General features: G+C 30.4%; 1 non-coding gene across 1 annotated transcript; it reads left to right on the top strand.

Annotated features, from left to right (window-relative positions):
• Positions 1-6,648: 6,648 nt before the first annotated feature.
• On the top strand, positions 6,649-6,720 carry TRNAT-CGU (transfer RNA threonine (anticodon CGU)). Its single transcript has one exon. It is a non-coding gene; the product is annotated as a tRNA-Thr (tRNA).
• Positions 6,721-10,545: the final 3,825 nt, after the last annotated feature.

The following is a 10,545-nucleotide window of genomic DNA, read 5'->3' on the forward strand; positions in this document are numbered from 1 at the left end:
AACTGAGGCTACCAGAAGATAGTGACAATTTAGTTTTGCAAGCAGATGCATCAGACTATCATTGGGGAGCATTACTGCAAACCGATTTAAATGAAATATGCAGGTACACTAGTGGTACATTCAATGATGCAGAAACAAGGTATTCTACAAATGAAAAAGAATTACTAGCCATTGTTAGAGGAATTAGAAAATTTTCTGCTTTCCTTCTACCAAAACAATTTGTTATTAGAACTGATAATACACAGGTGTCAGGACTAATTTTTAACAAGCTTCCTTGTGAACCTCAATACAAGAGATTGCATCGATGGCAAGTAATATTATCTTTTTATTCATTCTCAATAGAATATATTAAAGGAAATGACAATTTTCTTGCAGATTTCATTTCTAGAAACGTCCAATATGGACAATCAGACAAAAATCCTGGTAAACAGGATATATGAAAAGATGAAGACAGTGGAAGAATCCATTGATGAAAAAAGCCAAAGGCTATTCAAAATCAGAGATGAGCTATCAAAGCTATCTGAACAATCTCGAATGTTACAATCTGAAATAAATCAGCTTAGCACTACACAAGCTGAAAGCATGAGAGAATTTTTACTCTTATGTGAACATCTGGACACACGTCCATTACAGAATTCAAATCTGAAAGGGAATATTAATCCCAACAAAGTGGCAGGAGATGTCCCACTAGCACCTAGTGCCAAAAACATCTCGATGGTAAGCACGAATATGCCAAATCCTACATCAAAAGATGAGGAGAAAAGTCGAGCAAATGAAGCAACAAGCTCATCCTCAGCTAAGGCTGAAAACATTATATCTGGAAAACCAGAAAGTAAAACTAACCAAAGCCCTTCGGGAACAAAAGTTTTTTCTTCTTTTCAGGTTGGAAAACAACATCCAAAGGAAGAAGAGTATCTAACTTTTACTAGATACATCTATAATCTTCCGGAAGAAAGCGGAGAAACGTACGGAGTTCTAGGAACCACAAGTTTATTCCCTAGAATATCAATATTTCCTAACGGAATACCGAGTTTTACGGCTCAATTATTCGAATTTGGTTACTTGGATCGAATTTATACTAAACCAGATCTAAAGGAATTGTCCAAATTACCATCCAAATTGTTCGAGGCAATTAAAAATTTTGCTCAAGGCAGTGGAGTCTACTACAGGTTTTTCAGCATATCAATGGAATGCCAAGATCTGCAAGCATATTATCCTACCCTCAACTATATTTCAGTTGAAAAAATTAAAGAATTTAACGTTAAGGCTACATGAGTTGACAAAAAACTTCCTCACCTTAATAAAAAATGGATTCAAACTAGAAGAGCGTTAGGAATAAAAGCCTTATACGCTATTCTTACAAGACTTTATAAAGAAGACTGTAGAGTCATCGATCAAGACCATGACTGAGTTTTGATTACCAAAGGTAAAACCAAGTCCAAAGAACTAAAAGAAAGGATACTCGACATAGAGCTCCACAGGCTAGGAGCAACAGAAGAAACGTGGAAATTAGCATGCAAGATGCTAGATCATGATCATGCAGCTTGATGTAGCATGATAAAGAAGACAAAAAAGATGACGTAAGCACTTACGTCATGAAGCAATAAAGAAAAGAAAATTCCTTTTCTTTTCTACAAAAGCAAAAGAAGGTCACATCAGGTCGGCCAATTATCAAAAGAAGACAAAGGCTCTTATCAACAAGGAATCTTCAGCCAAAGCAACAAAATAAATCAAGGACTAGAAGATAATTATGAAAATTTTTAGGAAAGTCCCTAAAATAATTTTCTTTTGTTATAAGTCCCTCCTTATATCTATAAAAGGAGAGAACTTCATACAAGAGAGGCAGACTACATTTTCCTAGAGAAAAACACTTTGAGAAAATTGTTAGGTACCTCTTAGTATGAGTTTGAGCGAGTAGTAACTTCTCCCGTCAGGGAAAAGTATTTTCTTATTATGTTGTGAGTATATAGTATAAGTGAGTATAGTGTGTATGTAAAAATTATAATATGAAATAAACAGTTGGTTTTTATACCTCTCTTCTTAAAAATCCATTTATAGTCATAAGTGAAGGTTGCGATCTTCAGCCTTAAGGAGGAACAGTAACGAAGTAGCCAAAGACTGAGGTCGTAGGGCGAAACACTGTTCATGGCCTGAAGGGAGAACTACTGAGTAGTGATAAAGACTATTCATCGACAAAAGAGAAGGAAGGTATACACGTACACTTTTTATTACATGTTATAAATTTTACTAACATACTATATTGCATATACTTTACTTATAATATAAAAGAAAATACTTAGTACATATAGGGAATTAAAATAATTTGAATATCTTATGTTTATAATAGTCATGCTATTTGCATATCATGCCGAAAGGCAAAAAATACGTTCTGCATATTCATAGTAAAAACATGCATCATTAAATCCATATTAATATGAGATTTATTCAGAAATCCCTACATAGTATAAGAGACAGAGCTTGGAGGCATAAAAAAGCTTTAGTTCATATGAACAGAGCAATCATAGAAATGGAGCTAGTACGTATATGCACTAGTCATCCTTATGAAACTTTAAAATTTTCATTAGACGAACTAAAAATATATAGAAGACAAGAGTATTTTGAATACAAAAATGCTCTTTCAATCTTAAAAAATTACACAGTATTTACTGCATAATATTTCCGCAACCCTGTTTATAACAGCTGACTTAAAACAATTCCATTTTGTAAGCAAATTTCTGAAAATTCTTTCAGATGTTTTAAATGATCTTCGTATGTTTTTGAACATATGAGAATGTCATCTATATATACTATTAGGAATTCCTTTTCGGAAAATATTTTGTCCATTTTTCTTTGAAAAATTTGTGGTGCGTTTTTTAGTGCAAAAGATATAACATAATAAATTATAATTTCATTGATACATCTGATTATTACTTTTCAGCTTGGAGGCATAAAAAAGCTTTAGTTCATATGAACAGAGCAATTATATATTCTCTTCATCTACATCATCTACATCTACGGTATGCTACATTTTTTAATCTTTTTTAAATATATAAAATTAATTTTTTTTACATCTTTTAAATGCAAACTATTCATATATGTATATAGTAGAATAATATATTTATTGTAGCGAAGTAAATGAAATAATATATCATATTTTGAAATAACAATATATTGTATTTCATATTTTTTACGATCATCTATACAAATTCTGATTTCGTAAAAAAAATTGAACTTCTTCATTGTGTCTTTAGTATTAAATTTGTTTATTATAATTCTTTAAACATTAATTAAATATTTATAAAATGAAAAAGAAATATGAAAAAGTTATAACAACATTTAAGAGTAGAAGACTAGAAGTTACAAGTAAAATGAAGAGATGAGTTATGAATTTTATTAGACATTAATTGCATTAATAATAATGTATTAATTTTATTAGTAAAAATAAATAAATAAATAAATAAATAAATAGAATGTGAAAATAAGGTATAGAAATACAATAATGAACAAAAAATAAAATAATTGGTGACTACATGAAAAAATATAAATACATTTCAAACAAAAAAAAATAGTGACGAAAACATATTGTTACATGTAAAAAAAAAATGACATCATAAAATTGATGTTTTATTTTTTTAATTATTTTTTTTGCAAGCATATTAAAAGTGAAGCTCATGATCATCATAATTTTTTTTTAAAAATGAGATAGTTATATTAATTGTGCTTCATAACCAAAAAAAAAAAACAACAGAATAGTAAAGAACCAATTGAGTAGCATTGTCAATACATGTAGTTAAGTTACTTATACAAACTAAAGTTTAAAAAATTCTAGCAAAAGTAGCTACCTTAGCAATACAAGTCAAAGTAATTAAAAATAATTCTAGCAAAAAACAATTCCTAAAATTATGCTTCAAAATATATTTTTCGATTTTTAGGGGTCTAAACTGATTGGGATCAGTTTTAGTCATTCCAAAAAGAGCGTATGGTCTTTAGAGAGAAGTTCAAGAGGAGAAAAAGAAGGACGTTCAAGATTCTTGCAAGCTTTGAGGATTTTCGCCCAGAACTTAGTTCTTTCGAGGTATGTAAGCTCTCATAGTGTTGGGTTTGTTCATCTTCACACCAATCATGTGATTTTTATCCATAAATTCGTTCTTGAGGTTGGTTGTTGTAGCTTCATTCTTTAACAACGGAGTCTTGTTGAGTTCTTGAGGTGAGGGTCTTGCAAATGAGTGTTGTTTTTGGTAGGGTTTGTGTGGATTTCGTGGTAATTGTGTTGGGTTTATGATCCCAAAGGAGTTTGAAGGAAATCATTCGATTCTAGATAAGTTAGGCCTTGGAATTGAGAAGAAAAAATTGTCAAAAATTTAGGCATGGGGGTGGGGCGGCGCGCCATTACTGCGCCAGGACTATTGCCCAGTAGTTTGGGGCTTGGCACGGCGCGCCACTTAGCGCTCCCCAACTATTGTTCAGTAGTTTTGGGGCTGACGCCCCGCGCCACTCAATGCGCCAGGTCCCTTACCCTTCTTTCCGTGAGAGTTCCATCGAATCGCACCTATGTTCTCTTCTTGATTTCCACACTGAAAATCTTCATCAATTATTGAGAGATCATCTATACCCTAATCATAACTCTTGTGTTCACATTCTAAATTCAAGGTTAATTTAAGAGGAAAGTCCTTTTCGAGTCATTTTGAGAAGTATTTTACAATCTTTTAAAACTTGTTTTAAGACTTGAGTAAATGAGTATGAGGATGAGGAGAGTTGAGTTCATATTTCAAAACAAGTATAAGGAAACTAAGTATTCCCAAGTGTAAATATTTTTACATTTAAAATGAGAGGAAACCTCGATTTCTAAATGAGTTCATGAGGAGTTTTTGAGTATTATCTCTTTTAAGAGAAACTTTTGAGCAATTATCTCAATTGAGGAGGAGTTATGATTTTAAACATATGAGCATGAGTTATATATTATTGGGAGTAGTATCGAGCACTGGTATGGGGATGAGTTCAGAAAACTCAAAATCCTCATAAACCATGTATGACAAAATGGGTAAACGATCATACTTTTCGGATGATTCCTTATTGCTTTTAAGCATAGCTTAGTGGATCCACTTAGTTGAGGATGTTCTATACTTCGGCAAGGTATAGAACAGTTCTGGCAGCGTGGGTGAGACGTTGTATCATCACGTAGCTCATGGTAATGATTATCGGTTAGAGAATCTTCCAAATAAGAGTAAATAGTTTATAATTGTATTTTTATACACTTTGAGTTATTGTCTATTGTATACAAAGCTTTATATATTGCATCTTATTAGCATTGCTTTCATATTGAGTTGAGTTGAGTATTCTTGAGTCGAGTTGAGTATTCTTGTGTTGAGTTGAGTAGAGTTGAGACGAGGTGAGTATGTCTTTCTTTTTATCAGTTCAAGTTTATGTTATGTTTCAGTGTTCCCCTATCATGCTCGTACATTCAATGTACTGATGTCATTTGGCCTGCATCTTTTCATGATGTAGATACATGTATTCAAGGTCATCAATAGGCGCTCTGTTGATACTACTTGCAGTTTCAGCTAGCTTTGGTGAGCATCCTTGCTTTTCGAAAGGGATCACATTATGGTTTTTGCTCTATTAGAAAGTCGTGGGTCTTGTCCTTCCATCATAGTTTAGTATTTAGAGGCTTCATAGACAGCGTAGTTGAGGAGTCTTTTTCTCATTTCCCTTGATGATATTTTAAAGACTTTGAGTTGAACACTTATGTTCATTTGAGTATTTTTTATTCAAACTACTATACTTATGAGACCTTATGAGTTGAGTTCACATTGAGTTTCTATATTGATGAGTAAGTCTTCCGTCGAGTAATGAGTCAGGCCAAGGGTTCGCTTGGGGACCAGTAATGGTTCTCGAGTGCCGGCCACGTCCAGGGTGTAGGCTTCGGGCATGACAATATGTAAGAAACTTTTGGAATGATAGGGGTATATATGAACGACTTTGGTAACGGTACAAGTATATATGAACCAGTTTCGTAATGAAGGTATATCAACTATAAATCTCAAAGTTTAAGGGTATAACAAGCCTTTTTCCCCTTGATTATATATGAAATAAAATTGGGAAAACTACCTAACTACACAAACATTCCCACCATATTTACTAATTCTCCCTATAGTTTGAAATAAATATATATTGTCTCATTGATTAATAATCTCATACTAGATTTCAAGTCAGATACACCTCGATACATGTATTTTTGCTACTAGATATACTGAAATAGAGAGAAAGGCTAGTGAGAGAAGGAGAGAGTGAGAGAAATAAGAGAGAGGCGAGTGAGAGAACCAGATATGTGAATCCATTTAGATATAATATATCTCGAATATATTACACCTAACTTTGACACCATGTATCCAAGATACATGTATCTAGATGCACGCGCTAGATACATGTGTTAGAATGCCAAATTCAAGTAAGACTCGTATTATTGAAAATTCACATGAAGGGAAGTAATTTACTCCTAAACTAGTGGAATTTGTATCATTTGTCCAATAAAATTTTCTTCTTGTGCCCATGTTGGGGCGTGCTTCTAGGTAGTCCTAGTGGGGCGTGCTTCTATGTAGTCCTAGTATACAAGAAGAATTAATGATGACGAAATAAATTAACGAAGAGGCCTCCGTAGCATAGTGGTATTGCGTTCGCTTCGTAAGCGAAAGGCCGCGAGTTCGATCCTCGCCGGGGGCTGCGCTTTTTAATAATATTTATATATGACAAAGTCTCATTTTATTTATATATTAGAGTTTTATAGGCACTTTAATTTCATTGATAAAACTATTAATAAAGTATTCTACTATTGTTTATGATTCAGAATATAAAAAGATTTGACTATAAAACTTTTCTTAGTCAAATTATTTAGTTATCCTAGTATTAGGAATTTGTTTATTTAAGTAAATTCTTTTCTTAACCAAAATGTGAAGTAGAAAAGAGCAATTACACCATTTGTCACCGATTCACTGTTTATTTAATTAGTACTCTCACTATCCCTTTTTTAATTTTTTTAATTTTTTTTTATATATCTATTTCTTTTTATTTGTTCATTTTTGACTTTTTACTTGTCTCTTCTTATTATATTACATAACCAACAAAAATGAATGATTATTTTATTTTGATTGTGGGTCGGGTGGGTTCAAAATAGTAAAGGGGTGGATTTTTTCTTGGTTTTAAATAAAATACTTGGTAATTTGCAGCTTTATGCGTGGTCGTAAAATGTTACATCAAAGGTATACATTTATCTTTTCATATTATTTGAATATGAAAGAGTTTTTAAGTACAAATCCAATTAAATAGATCAAAATTCAAATTTGAATTCATCTTATTGTTCTAACCAATTTTATACTTTTTTAATTTTTTTTCTTCACTTATACTTAAAAAGATACTTAACAACCTAAGTTTATAATGTGAAAATAATAATTAAAAAAAAAGAACGAAATTCAACCGGTAATAATATGAATAATTGAAATAAATTGTAAGATGTATAAAATAATTTGATAAAATATGAAAATTGTAATGTCTAAAACGTAAAAATGAACACATGTAAATTATGTTAAATTTAAATTGCTAAGTACAATTAGATTGTCTAGCTAATTATATCTTTATAGATATGAAGGCAACATTTGAATAATAAAAATGTTACAATAATTTTGGTCACTTCACAGATAATAAAGACCTTTTTAAAACTTTTTAGAGAAAATGGTCTAAAAATCCCCCCCAAATCTATACCCCGAAATCTCAACTACACACTTATTCATTACGGGAGTCCTATTTACCCCCCTTACACTATTTTTAAAGTAGAATTATTTGCTCCCCTGAATGATGAGGTGGCAAAGAAAGTGTAGTCACTCTCTTTTGAGAGAGTGAGAGGTAAAATAATAATTAAACTTTAATTTTAAAAATATTTCTTAAATTTTATATTATTATTTTTTGATTCTTTCAAAAATCTTTATGTTTCTTTTAAAAAAAATTATTTTTATCGTCTTTCTTCTTCTCTTCACCAAAGCTACGTCAGCCTGCGGCGGCTCTGCTCCACCCCCAGGTCGCCGCCCTCACCGAGCTCTAATCATTAAGTTCACTTTCATTCTCAAATCACAAATTTCTCACAATAAATTCACTTCTCATCAGTGTGAAAAATTGACAAGAACCCAAAATCGAAATCGAAAGTCAAGAGGATCGAACTTTAGAGTCATTAATGGAGAAAAATTCATCAAGTAACAGATCCATCAATGGAGAAGAATTCATCAATGAAATCATTAGGTAACAAACCCATTAATGAAAAAGACCCAATAATCGAAATGGGTTGCTCAACATTGTTAAATTGTTGCTTCAATAGAGAGCATCAAATTTTTGCTAGTGTTCATAACTCCGATGAAGCTCGAAGAAGATGGTGGCAGTCATAGAATGTATCCCCAAATCTAGAAATTGTCAAGATCAAAGAAAAAGAGGAATGGAAAAGGAAAGTAAAATCAAAGAAAAAAGAGGAATGAAAAAAGGAAAGTAAAAGAGAAAGATGAAAATATAGTGAAAAATAATTGCAGAATAAAATTTTTCTTTTTTAAAAAAGGTAATATTACGTGGCATGCGCGTGCAATTCACAATTTTATATAAATCTGGTTGTGTGTTTTTAAGGAGGTATATATTATACTTTTAAAATGTTTAGGGGGGTAATAGGACTCCCGTAATGAATAAGTGTAGTAGTTGGGGATTTCGGATATAGATTGGGGGGGTTTTAGACCATTTTCTCAAACTTTTTATATACTTTTTTCACTTCCTTATATTACATGCTCCCTTTATTTCAAAATAAACATATTTTTTTATTTTGTTTCAAAATAAATTGTATTTTACATAATCAGAAAAACTTTAATGATGTTTCTTTTTTCAGTTTTGCCCTTATTTAATTAAATTGGGTTAAATAATTATATCATTTTCAAGATATATATTAAAAATAATTTAGTAAAAGTATCTTACTTTATAGCTCCATTCCAAACTAAAAGAAAGTTGACATTCTACGAGAAGGTGAATATCATGAAATTGAAGAGTACATAATAAAATGAAATTGAATTGTACTTCCTTAATTCCTTAAGAAGAATTAAGGAAAACACAACTTCAAATATGAAATAAAAAGGATAATCTCGAGGAGAGTTTAATAAAATAAAAACATTATGAATTCATATAGATAAAAATAGAGGAATATTTAAAGAAAATATAAATAGTTCTTTGTGCAATAGTATTTTTAAAACCTTTGTTAGTAGTTAGTATTATTGCACACAAAGTAATAATAACTAATTTACATCTAAGCAAATATAAACCTTGCAATAATTAAAATTTTTATAAAAAATCAAACTAAAGAAGTTATAAGGAGAAAACACAAACACACACATCTTCCTTGGGGCCTTATTATAAGAAAATACATTTGAAAAAAAATAAGAATTCAGAATCAGTGCCCAATTTTTTGAGCTCTTGTTCGATACTCTCTTTGACAAACTAATCAATATTCAAAAGTCTTCTTCATCGTGTCAAACTAAAGCATGATTTTGATAATATAATATTACTACAAAGAACAATGAAATGTAAAGAATATTACTACAAAAAACTTGTGAATTTATATTGATAGAAATGGAGAGATATCATAAAGTATGTTAAATTTTATAATTTAATAGTTGGAGGTTATGAATGTGAAAACTTAAAATTCATGAATTTAATGATATTATTAAGAATAGAAGTGTAATAGATTTAAGTTATGGAGTTGAAACTTAAAAATTAAATAAAAAAAGAAAAACACAAATAAAGAAGATAAAAGAATATATTTATATTATATAAGGTTATAAATTTCTTGAATTGAATAAATAAAAAATAAGTAATTTTTTTTTTTAAAAAAAGGAAAAGACTATAAAATAAATAAATACAAACCATAAAATTTAACTATCGTGAATAATTTGTTGGAATTCTTTTTAAAAATCAAATGAAAAGGTTTGCAATAATTGATGAAAATTGAGAAATATTATAGGAAAAGAGAATAATAACATTAATGACAAAATAAATTAAATATGACTATTGATGGAGATATAATTAAATATGAATATCTTTAATGTTCTTTAAATTTTTAGGTGACTTTTTTTTTTGTATTTTAAAATTAGAAAAATGCCAAAAAAAATCACAAAAAGGGATAAATAGGATTGAAGCCCTTAGATAGCACCACATCATCGTGTTCATATTCATCTTTTTTATTATATATAGATAGATTGGGTAGATGCACATGATTAGGACATGTGTCCGTCCGTTAGTGTGAAGAATACAAATGCTCCACTTTTTGGACGGCAAAGACTCTGGTGTCTCAATAGTATAACGAGGGTATATGTCTACCATTTTCGATAGTTCGAGGATATATTTGTCATTTTCTCCTTCTTTTTATTTCTTAAATTTTCGCACTAAAGAATGAAATAAGAATAAGAAACACATATAATGATAACCAAATGGATATATAAGGGATACTTATAACTAAATTAGTCATTGAAT

Source organism: Solanum tuberosum, unplaced genomic scaffold (genome assembly GCF_000226075.1).
Source record: "Solanum tuberosum cultivar DM 1-3 516 R44 unplaced genomic scaffold, SolTub_3.0 scf00270, whole genome shotgun sequence".
Classification (NCBI taxonomy): Eukaryota; Viridiplantae; Streptophyta; class Magnoliopsida; order Solanales; family Solanaceae; genus Solanum; species Solanum tuberosum.